The sequence below is a fragment of the Notolabrus celidotus genome, chromosome 17, assembly GCF_009762535.1.
Source record: "Notolabrus celidotus isolate fNotCel1 chromosome 17, fNotCel1.pri, whole genome shotgun sequence".
Lineage (NCBI taxonomy): Eukaryota > Metazoa > Chordata > Actinopteri > Labriformes > Labridae > Notolabrus > Notolabrus celidotus.
In genome coordinates this window covers 7,649,018-7,660,462 of record NC_048288.1, presented here as the reverse complement: position 1 = coordinate 7,660,462, position 11,445 = coordinate 7,649,018, and the positions used below count along the sequence as shown (strand labels likewise).

General features: G+C 40.9%; 1 long non-coding RNA gene across 1 annotated transcript; it reads right to left on the bottom strand.

Annotated features, from left to right (window-relative positions):
• Nucleotides 1-9,468: 9,468 nt before the first annotated feature.
• On the bottom strand, nucleotides 9,469-11,226 carry LOC117829196. The gene is made up of 3 exons (XR_004634570.1): nucleotides 11,023-11,226; nucleotides 9,800-9,862; nucleotides 9,469-9,655 (listed from the first exon to the last, which is right to left on the bottom strand). It is a non-coding gene; the product is annotated as an uncharacterized LOC117829196 (long non-coding RNA).
• Nucleotides 11,227-11,445: the final 219 nt, after the last annotated feature.

The following is an 11,445-nucleotide window of genomic DNA, read 5'->3' as shown; positions in this document are numbered from 1 at the left end:
GAGGAAAATATTAGACTATTTAGGAACTAAATTAGGAACTAAATTTAGACGGTCATACCAGCTTGATCATCAATGAAAATGTCCTGGAAATGTCCTGGAAAATGATCTCTGGAAAAGAGTGGTAACCCTGTAAACAGTCTTCATCAATAAGTGAGTCAGAGTCCTCCTCTCCATCTTCAGAGTCCAAATGTATTCAAAGTGTTCAGTGCTGGATCCAAGTCGAGTCACAGGTCAGACTTGAGTACCACAACACTGACCAGCCAGCAAAGATCTATTTGCAACATAGACAGCAGCTCATTTTGATGTCTTCATGGATAAAAGATGTTACATTTCAGATTTTTCTTTCAATTAAAAAAATATATTTTTCAAATAAGTTGACCCTAAGTTATCTTTCATAAATAAATAAAGAAATGATCTGGTTGTCATCAGAGGCTGGAAACACTAACTGATGCTTTGCATGATTAAAGAGCTGTTCAGCTCCATTATTGTTTGATGTATCACAGTGTTTTCTTGAAATTTGTCCAAGACACACATTAACAAAGCCCCGAAAAGCCCAATAAAATGTGGAGCTTTATTTATCGCCATTTAACCCCAGTCAGCAAATCTGCCATCTGTGTGCGAACAGCATAAAAATCTCTAACACAACTGCACAACACACAATCAAACATTCCTCCTCCTCGAGAGCAGGCTGTCATGTCGAGGCCTCTGTGCAAATGCAAGCCGATACCCAATGATCTCGCACTGATCCCATGGTAGCTTGAAGAATATTTTCCTTTTCTATCCCTCTTTGAACTTTCTGAATTTGATATGCACTCGATACCGGTCCAGGACCCTTCAATGTGCTTTGAATTAGCATAAAAACATTGTGCATATGGATTCATCTCTTCCTGCTATACTCACTAAAAAGTTTCCAGGAAAGCACCTCTAACTTTTTAACACCTGTGTCACACTGTTGCAGGTTTGTTTTCTCGGAGTCTGACACCATTAGAAAGTCCTTTGCTGCAGATGTATGCAGAGCGCATATTTGTGCATTGCAAAATAAACAGCACATGCAGCTTAGTATTGACAGCCACATCCTGAATGGAGTCTGTAGAAAACAAAGAAGCTTGCCTGTGCTGGAGATTGAGGAGATGCGTGTCACTGTTCCTCAAGCTGTGACACATGTCTTGTTGGGCCTGCAAAGCCCCTTACCACCCCCTCCCCACTTTCTTAGGAAGGAACATGCTCCTTTTCTCTGCGCTCCACAGCCTCCTTGTTCTCTCCTCTCACTGTAACACTGCAGTATTTCAGCATACCAATAACAGGGACTGTGGGGGATCCTCTTTCTCCTCCTCCTCCTCCTCACTGTGCTGCCAGGTGTGACTACATGTCAGAGAACAGTCTCACTACAGCCACAATTACACTCTCCTCCTGACTCTGCCATGCCAGCCTCTTCTCATTAATCCCTGACCCTCAGAACCTGCTGTTGTACACATGTACACATTTGCTGTCATGTAGCAGGCCTGGATGTACCTGCACCAACATGCTCAGTGGCTGTTTCTGTATGTGCATGTTTAATTCAGCCATCTGTCCTGTAAAATTAACAGTAGTGTGTTTGTCTGATGGTTGATAATTGCTGCTGTAACAGGTTCTAGGTGTGTGTATGGTGTATGGTTGGTTTAATGGACAGAAAACCAATCAGTTTAATTGAGAACATAAGTGTTAAGGCCCACTTACACCTTGTTTACGCTCCAACAAACCTGACATGTAATCACATTTCCTCATTCTTTGCCTTTTCTAATGTGCAAACTTAAAAGTGTCAAATCAGTCCTGAAATTACCCGCCAAGAAAGTTAACTAAAATAAAAAAAGACATGACTTTGCGAGGGCGGTGACTTCAACCGCTTCCTGTGGGCGTCGGGTGATTGACAGTAAGCAGAGTGTAATGTAATGTGTGCGCTGACATGAAAAACACTCGTCTCAGTCACAACAGAATAACAATGAAACAGAGATGAAATGAAATTATGACTTCATACAGACTGTGATGGATTATCCCACTTGGGAAATTTTTGACTCTGTGTTTTTTGTTGTTGTTGTTTCGTTTTTTCTTCACACAGAACAAAAATGAATGGCAGGGAACGACAGCTGCTATATTTAGAGAAGTGAGACCTTGCATATCTCTAAGTATATCGACAGGTTTGGGGAGGTAACCCACATAGTTGGGAGGTTGGGTGGTTTAATACATTAATTTAATGATATAGTTTTGTATCAATAAATTAAAACAAATAAGACGTACAACCCAAAGTCCAAAAAGTTGGGACGCTGTTAAAACTATTAATAAAAACAGAGTTTGATGTTTTACAATTTTTTTAAAATCTAATTTTATTCAAAAATAAAGTAAAGACAATGTAACAAATGTTAAACCAGGAGGGTCAGGGAAGACCTTTCATATTTCACCACATTCTGCACGTATTACAACAGCATGGCTCTGTAGTAGAAGAGTCCAGGTGCTAAACTGGCATGCCTGCAGTCCTGACTCATCACCTATTGAAAACATTTGGAGCATCATGAAATTAAAAATGTGACAAAGGAGACCCTAAACTGTTGAGCAGCTGAAATCCTCTATTAGGCAAGAATGCAACATTTCAAATTAAACTCCTGAAACTGGTCCCTTTCGGTTCACCAACGTTCACAGAGTGTGGTTCAAAGAAGAAAAATCTTTTTTAAATAAACATTCAATACAGCATCCCAACTATTTTTGGAATTGGGGTTGGGCTGAAAGATAAATGGCAAGTTTAATAATAGCTTCAAAGACATGATGATGAGTCATTATCATTTCTATGTACTTGTCATTAAAGTGTTTACAAATTAAAAGCCAATGAAAAGTGAGAAAGTCATAGTGTTTGTAAACTGTCAATTTTTCTGATTTTTCCTTCACGCGATTTTCAGGCATTATTGACCCTTTACATCCTCCACACAATGTCACAATCTAATAACTCAAACAGGCAAAATTTAAGTTTTCGAACAAATGTAATGTAACGATAAAAATGTGTAACAACCTTACCAGGGTTTTAAATGGACCAAAGCATAAGATTTGTCTCTTTTTTCAGCAGGCTTTGAAAAATGTGCGATGTGTAGTTGATTACATTATTTAATATTACTGTGGCAATACGAAGTGTGATCAATAAACAAAAAATAAAGAGTGCAAATTATCTATAAATCCCAGTGTCTGTGATTATCTGCTGCTCCTTATGTTTTGTGTTTGAGCATGTTCCAACTGGCTCTATCATAAATACAACAAACATTATTGTTAAGATAATAGCTAAATTAATCGAACTTCACACCAGCATTGTAAAAGCATGGCCACTAAACCTGGGCCTTCATCGAAATGTTAAATATACACGAGTGAGAAGGGTTGCTTGATTACATAAAACATGAATTTATTTATTGTGAAAAATGTACACTTTCGTGATGCTCACATTGTGATTGAATTGAATTTGAGAGACAATGCGCAGCTGTATTTTCCAGCCTGAGGTGACTAGATAGTGTGTAAACTGGCACAGGTATGAAAGTGCCAAACTATGAGAGATATGCCGATCTGAACACATTTAGAGCTAAAATGTAGTCGCGTTTCCGCCCCCCTGCTGGGCTAGTGGTCCAAATATAATCCACCCCGGAACACAAATAGATGATGTGCTACTGGTGAAACATACTTAAAACTAAGCCTTCATTACAGTTAATGAACATACACTAGGAAAACTAGTTTGATCATTCTATGAGGCACCAAAAAAGAAGTGGAAATTATTATTATTAATGATAAATTGTTGATAATAGGAATTTCCCCTTCAAGCAGAAGCAGGTGGGGGTTACTCACTCAAGGACACTCCAGCAGAGGTGACAGACAGGATTGAAGGATGGGTCTCCTCTTCACTGCACCATCAGGATTCCCACAACATAAAAATCATGGAGGAGCTCAGGGAAAGTGAGGGAGTAAGAAAAAAACACTCACAGGAGGTTAAAATGCAAATACAAGGACGGAGATCTGGCTAACGTGGAGAATAAGAGAGAAAGAGAGGGAGGAGAGGGGATGGCTGCTGGGTGGGTGAGGTGTATGTAGGTGGTGAGTGTGGGGGGATAGGGTGTCTGACATCGCCCCCACGGTCATAACAGCAAGGTCTGCATATGGGAGCAGCTGCTGTGCCCTCTGCTTCCCGTCTGTAGAATATGGCCTGAATATTAATCCTGCTGCTAATTGTGCTTAACGCAGCTTTATGGGACGCGTTACGTCATCCAGGCTGCCCCACCTAACATGGGTGACACCAGATGATCATCAAAGGTTCATCACTGGAAAAGGAGTAGGTATTTTAGTAGACACTGCTATAAGTGACCAAATAGGATTTATTCTTACAGAGGAAGACAAGAGTTTGTCTCTCTGGTGGAAATTTGGAGCAGGAAAGGAAAATAAAATAACTGATACTGAAAGTTTCCCTCATGTCACTTTGATGCAATCTGTTTCAGACTCTACCTTTGGCATCACCTCGGTTTCTGTCCCCCATTGTCGGCTCATTGTCTGACATGAGATCGGCTTGATTGGCTGCGATGTACTTAAACAAGAGTTGGGCTAATTTGAAGTAAACTCTGCGCAAGTGGCTGAGTCGTTGTTTTGTGACCCTGTTTGTGTTGGATGAGCACACCGTGCCTCTCCTGGGAGCAGCCTACAGGCATCCCACAGATCTGACACGCAGCTCCGCACGCTCACAGAGAAAGAGAGAGGAACAGAAAAAAAAGAAGAAAAAATACAGTTCCCCAAGAATCCTGGCTGAATACATTACAGAGAAATAAAAACTAACTTTGTCAAGTTTTTTTTCTTCCCAAAGCTAGGGTCAAAATAAGTAAAGATGAGACATGCAGTACACTCAAGAGCATGAAAAACCTACAAGGATTTTGAAAAGTCTGTTTCAAATTCTTCTCACTCCCTGATGCACAAATGTATACAATCTCACAAAAAGAAGGAACCTGAGAAACACCTACAAGCAGCATTTAGTGATACTGATGCAGGAGTAAGAGTCTCAATAACCACGACAACAACAACACGGCAATATCTTTGTAATATCACAAAATATTCAGGACCTTTGTTGGTGGACACACGAGAGCCTGTAGGGATTTTCGGACTCCCCCCTTGTGCCACTGAAGCACCTCAGTGCTCAGCGGGACCTCTCAGATGACAGAAGGAGCTGAAATGTCAAAAGAAAGATAGAAGGAGAGGTGTCGGGGAGGGGGAGGAGGGGGAGTGTGGACCCTAGGGATCCTGGTGTGGGGTGGGATATGCTGGAGAAGGGGGGGGTCAGAATCAGCGAGTGCCAGTTTAATCTGATAGGAGTTCATCCATGCAGAGGAGCTGGAGAAGCATGCAGAGAAGCAACAGTGATATGCACAAATTATACACCGGTGAGGGGAGAAGACAGACAGGGGAAAATATATGGACGTGTGTGTGGAATGTAGATGATTTGTAACAGAGGAGGGAAGACGAGGAGAAGAAGTATCATAGAGTGCTTAGAAAACATGACAGCTGGAGTCAAGCACAGGTAAGAGGGTAAGGTATATAACAGTCGCCAAACAAAACTACTCAGAAACCGCTGTGTGATGGAAACAGAGGGAGAAAAAGGAAGAACTATGTCAGACAGGGACTAACAGGTCCATGATGGGAGCCATACTCCTCTGACCTCTTTATAGAGCAGAAAGCTCAAATACTGTTTGATGTTGTGCTGTGGGAAATTTTAGATATGACCTCTTTGTGATAGATTAGTGACTGAGAGATAACTGATAGTTAAAAAAATCAAGGGACAACAGGTTATGTTTCAAATTAAAACATTTCAGCATTATTCAGCAACATTAGCATTCAAAACGTCCTAGCTAACGTGGCCAGTGTTACCTTCTTATTCAGTATATTCAGTATTTTATGAAAGGAGGAGAGGCATGAGCTTCTGAGCTTACTGAAATGTTAAAACAGCAACAAAGTACAAATCAGGATATCTCACAGTTGAAAACTTGTTAGCTAAAAACAATGTAGACACAACAACTAAGGCTACCGTTTAACCCATTCCTGGCTGACATTACTTGATAGTGTTACCTTTTCCAGCTAAAATAAAATATCTGATCACTTGTTAGCAAGAACAGTTTTGACTACGTAAGTATGTTAACATCGAGTATTGATTAATTGAACGTACTGGAACTCATCTTTGTTTTCAATTTTCAATCACGTGAAACAGGTCCCATATTCAAACACCCAAAATGCCTTTTCAGGAACCAATGGGTGATGCCTGTGAGTTTTACACAGCGTGAAAGTAGCGGCGTAAATATCCTAGTTCACAGAAATGTTATCAGGCTTTGTAAGAAAACCAGATCCTAGCTGACAATGTTGTCAAAACAAGGCAAAAACTACGTAGCTGAAATGAAATGTTTGTTAGCTAATGGTAACACAGTAATAGTCTGGCAATATTAAGTGTTAAAACAACCTCACACATTTTTGATCATTTCTTAGCTAAAAACTGCCAAATCAAAACAGCTTACTGTACCATTTAACAGCATCAGTTTTGTTACACAAAACAAACAAAAAAAGCATAAAATTCAACGCTCATAAAAATAAAAGGTAAACAGTCAAAACTGGTCCAAATGATAAAACAACATCTTCAATAACTTAGCTAGAAAAAACTTAGTAATAAGCCCTAATGTTAGCATGCCACCAATTTCCAGCGGGCACTTCCAATGGGCAACCAAATCATGTCTTTCAAATTGAAATACTGTTGTTCCGATTCCTTATCTTTCCTTTTTTCAGCGATTTTTCTATTGTCTTCATGAAAAAGATTTGCACCCTGGAAACATCCGAACATTATACCTCTATTCAGAATCAACCCCCACCCCCCCCCCTCCTCGACTGTGACATCAGAGTAATGGCTACCATGTGAAAATGGTGAATACAGTGAACAAATAGTTTCTCCTCCTCCTTCCCCCTTCCTTACCAAACAGCGAGGGTCACCCCTACTTTCCTCTCCTCTTCCGCTCCACTGCATCCCCTCGTCATGCACTGTAATTAAAACCACAGGTGGGACCCGTAACACTGCCTGGCTGCTCCCAGCATGCAACAGGCACCATCTGGTTCACAGGAGGGGCGTTTTTTTTCCTTACAAACAGCCAGGGGTTAAAACATCAAAGGCCCAGATCTTTGATCGGACCTCAGCGGGGTCGAGAGCACAGGGAATAATATCCACTGTCTTTTGAATCATTCTGCAACACAAAGCATGAAATGGGGACGTGAGCATGGGCTTGTAAGCCACCAGGTCAGCTACCTGCTATTCCTACAGGGACCTTTTGTCGTCACCTGTACCTCTTTTCCCCATATCATGTCTTCCTACAATGTCTGCCTGCTAACCTGTTTGAGAGTATTCTCCAAAGACTCCTGCAGTGCTGATTACTTTTGCTTCGGTGCATGCTTCGCTAAAGCGAACATGCTCACTACTCCTTGAAACATAGCAGAAGTCATGAGAAAACAAGTCGTGTCTAGGTCACAGCACATCACAGAGCTTTGCATATGATGAAATCTCGGGCGTGTTTGTATGTTTTCTGGTGTTTGTTTTTCAGCGACTGTGGCTATAAATACTAATTTTTTAAAGGTTAGGCTGCATGGAAAAGAGCTGTTACAACAATCTTTCTTGGCATGGGGGAAAAGTGTCTTTCAAATCAATATCTGAAATGAAAAGTTATGAGGAAGACAAAACCATCTCTCAAAGCCTTCGCTCTCCCTGCCTGTGTAATAGAGCCTTTAAACAAAGCATTATGCAGCTGTCTCTAGACACAAGATGACAGACCAGTTTTGAATTATTTTCACTGACAGGAAAGTGGTACTGCACAGGACGGGAAAAGCTCATTTGAGATCAGCACAGAGAAGGACAGAGTTTTACCTGGGGCGTTGGCAGATTGCAGATGTCTGCCTCTGTTCACTCTAGTCAAAGCTGTGCTCATGGAACAGCCCCCCTGGTGGAGAAATTCACTTAAAGTTCAGTCTCTGAGGAACAATAAAGACCCCAAACTGCGTGCCTAAATTTAAGCTTGCATGAAATCCCCCCGCTGCTGCTGCGTTGTGGCTGGTTTTATCTCCTCCCTCCTCTTTCAGTGATGTGACACAGTGTTGTTTCAGATGTCGCAACACAATTTGTATTTGCATGTTAGTTTTATGTACCTGGAGGTTTACAGCAACAAAAGAACTGCTGTGTGTGTGTGTGTGTGTGTGTGTGTGTGTGTGTGTGTGTGGGAGTTAACTGAATGTGTCCTGAGCATCTGTTGCAGAAAAGGCCTCATAGAGCTGACTAAACAAGGCTAGCACTGATGCATTATACAGCATGTTTAACCTTTACAGCACTTAAGATACTTGGTCAGAGTGCTAACAGTTTGTGTTACAGCTTAATAAAAATAAGACAAACATAAGAGTGTGTTAACAGCCTCATATAATCTCCTTAATTTACATTCAAATACAAATATTCTTGAACATAAATTTGCCAGGGGATATTGATATGTTCTACAAGACCAGACTAAGTCAGGGTTTTGGTTCTTCATATTTACAGGATATGGAGAGTTTGCCCTGAGGCTGTTCTGACATGAAGCTGTGCCTTTCTGGTGCTGTCTGGTCAGCTTGGCACCAAACTTTTCGTTGGATTTATCCAAAAGAATTGAATACTGTCTTAAATAATAAATCAAGCTTCACTTTCTGTTTGACATCGGACACAAACCACATCTCAGGCCAATCTGGTGGGGAAAGTGTGCTTAGAGGGTCCCACATGAACAATGCTCTGTCGTTTTTCACACATGTATTAACAACTGGCAAGCATGCTAACTAGCAGCTTTGACCTAAGTTTTGCAGCTCAATATGAAACGCAATGAAAAACATATTCAAGACAGATTTCTAGTGGTCTTATGTACCAATATATAAGCCTGTAAAAATATTTCCCCATTGTTAAAAACTAGTGCTGTCAATCATTTAAACATGTAACTGTGATTAATTACCAAGCAGCAACCTCCGGTCTCATATGAAGCCCATGTGAAAGTGTTATAAACTGTAGTTCATCGAGCATCCACTTGAGGCTGGCTGCAGGAACACCAGAGACCACATACACACCCATTCAAAATAGAAAAGACAAGACAAGACAAGATAAGATAAGATAAGATATTACTTTATTGAGACAATCTTTACAGCAGGAATAAACATGTTTACAGTCTGGTTCAAAAAATGGCTTGGCTCTACGTAGCTAATTTCTCTATTGGCACACACTGTGGGTGTTTTTTTTCAAACACGACAGTTCAGAAGATATTAAGGTTACAAGTTTTGCCCGTTTAAGGAGATAACTGATTGACTGACAGGTGGGAACACATAGCTGTTGGCGAGGAGGCTCAAAGCCCGCCTCTTTACCTCACACTAAGTTTGGTTGAGTTCCACATTACCAATATGGCTCCCGCCGACGATTGAATTCAAAACAGCATTCAGGAACAGATGGGTGACATCACAGATACTACGTCCATTATTTATACGGTCTATTTTTTCAACACAGTCTAAATCATTTCTTGGGGATTTCTGGGTGGCCCCTCAATATTTTAAGTGGGGCCCAGGCCACCTCCTCCATCCGACCCTGTGAAACATCCAGAATACAGGTCCACTCGGACATCTCAGTTTGTATTTTGTATATTTTCAGCCACATACCCCAACACAAGCACATGAATGTGTGTTTAGCTGAACATTACTGCCAAAGAATAAAAGACAATGAATGGCTTACCTTCATCCAACTGGCATAGGTGTTCTCCTTCTTCTCAAGTGGGAGGAGACAGATGAGTCATCACTGTGAGTGAAAAAGACTTAAGTCTGCAACATAATTCTTATATTTCACCAATTACCCGAAGAAACTAAATTATGTATTTACGTCATCACAGCGGTCCATACTGACTCACTCACATGACTCACATTTGGCAACAGAGGCTCTGGTTTTATGTTGCTTTATCACCAGACAGAAATAAAATATTTTTTTTATTTGAACGCTAGAATGTCTTGTGTTTACTCGCTTTATCGCTGCAGATATCTTGTCCAATTTGCGTATACGCGAGTACCAAAAGACGAGAGACTGGTGATGTTAATTGGGGCAGTAAAATCATGTCATCAGAGGATCTTCATGCTGATTGGCAGTCACGGTATAAATGATTTGCTGCAGATCAGATTTTTCAACTCTAGCAAATGAAGCAAGTAGTGTGTCATGAAATACCATAATTTGCTTGATAACTCGCTCCACACCGCGCAATTCACGTCATTCGCATCGCCCAAAAAGAACCCTCGTCTAATTGTGTCTTTACTTTGACTTTACATGTAGTTCACTCCTGAAATGATTTCAATCGTGTTTGATGGGGACACAACATCAGTTTCATTCCTCTGAGTCTGTGTCAGAGTTTGTTAAAATCATGCAATGTTTTTTTTATCGGCTGATTTTTTAAGGCTCTGCATGAATTTTCATTTGGAGCAGGAAAGCCATATGATTCATTTGGGTTTAAAATAATTGACATGTGAAGGTCTGTAGATTATTTGCATGCATTAATGCATTGATGTTGACAGCCCTATTAGAAACATTCCAAGTCTACTACTTTATCTATCTGGTAATGTCTGCTGTGTGATCACTGGAAGCTTTCCTATGGTAAACTAAGGTTCTGCAGCTGAGTGAGAATATTATAAACACTGTGTTGAATTAACTACCCAGTTTTAAGAGTACCAAGGCCATATTGAATATCTAAGCAAAGAGACCTTTCCAAAGGCGAAGTTCTTGTTAATATGGAAGAGAAATGTTATGGAACTTGCATCAGCCTAAGGAATTTTTAAATTATGGAAGGCAAGCTACACCTGTGGGAAATCTGTGAAAATTATTTAGAAAAAGCAAGCTTTTCTGATTCAGCGAGCACTCAGACAGAGTGAGTATGAATAGAGAGGGGCCCTATTACTTTTGATGTGATCACTGACCTTGATCCAGATCTCTTTGTGTAGTGAGACCCATTCTCTCTCTGGTATTTCAGGGGAAGAGTAAAAGTGACGCATTCAACGGCACACCATCCATTAAGGCCAGCCGCAGCAGGGGTATTTTTTATCAAAATGCAGCGCTTATTGATGGATTGAGATTCATGTCTCGCAGTTCGGATATGATAACCCACGCTACTTGGCCTTCAATTCACATCTCTTTTTACTTCACAATTCATCCCTTTCCCCACTCCCTTCTCTTGTTCTCTCTCCACACGTTTAACTCCCACTCCATCATCCCCCATCTGTTCTTTGCCCCATGTGTCATATCTCTTTGCCCCCTGCCTCCCTCCTCCTCCAGCGTCATCTACTGCTATTCTCCCTCCACTTCTTCCTCTCTCTTTCCTCTCCATCCGTGCCCAGCAAGAA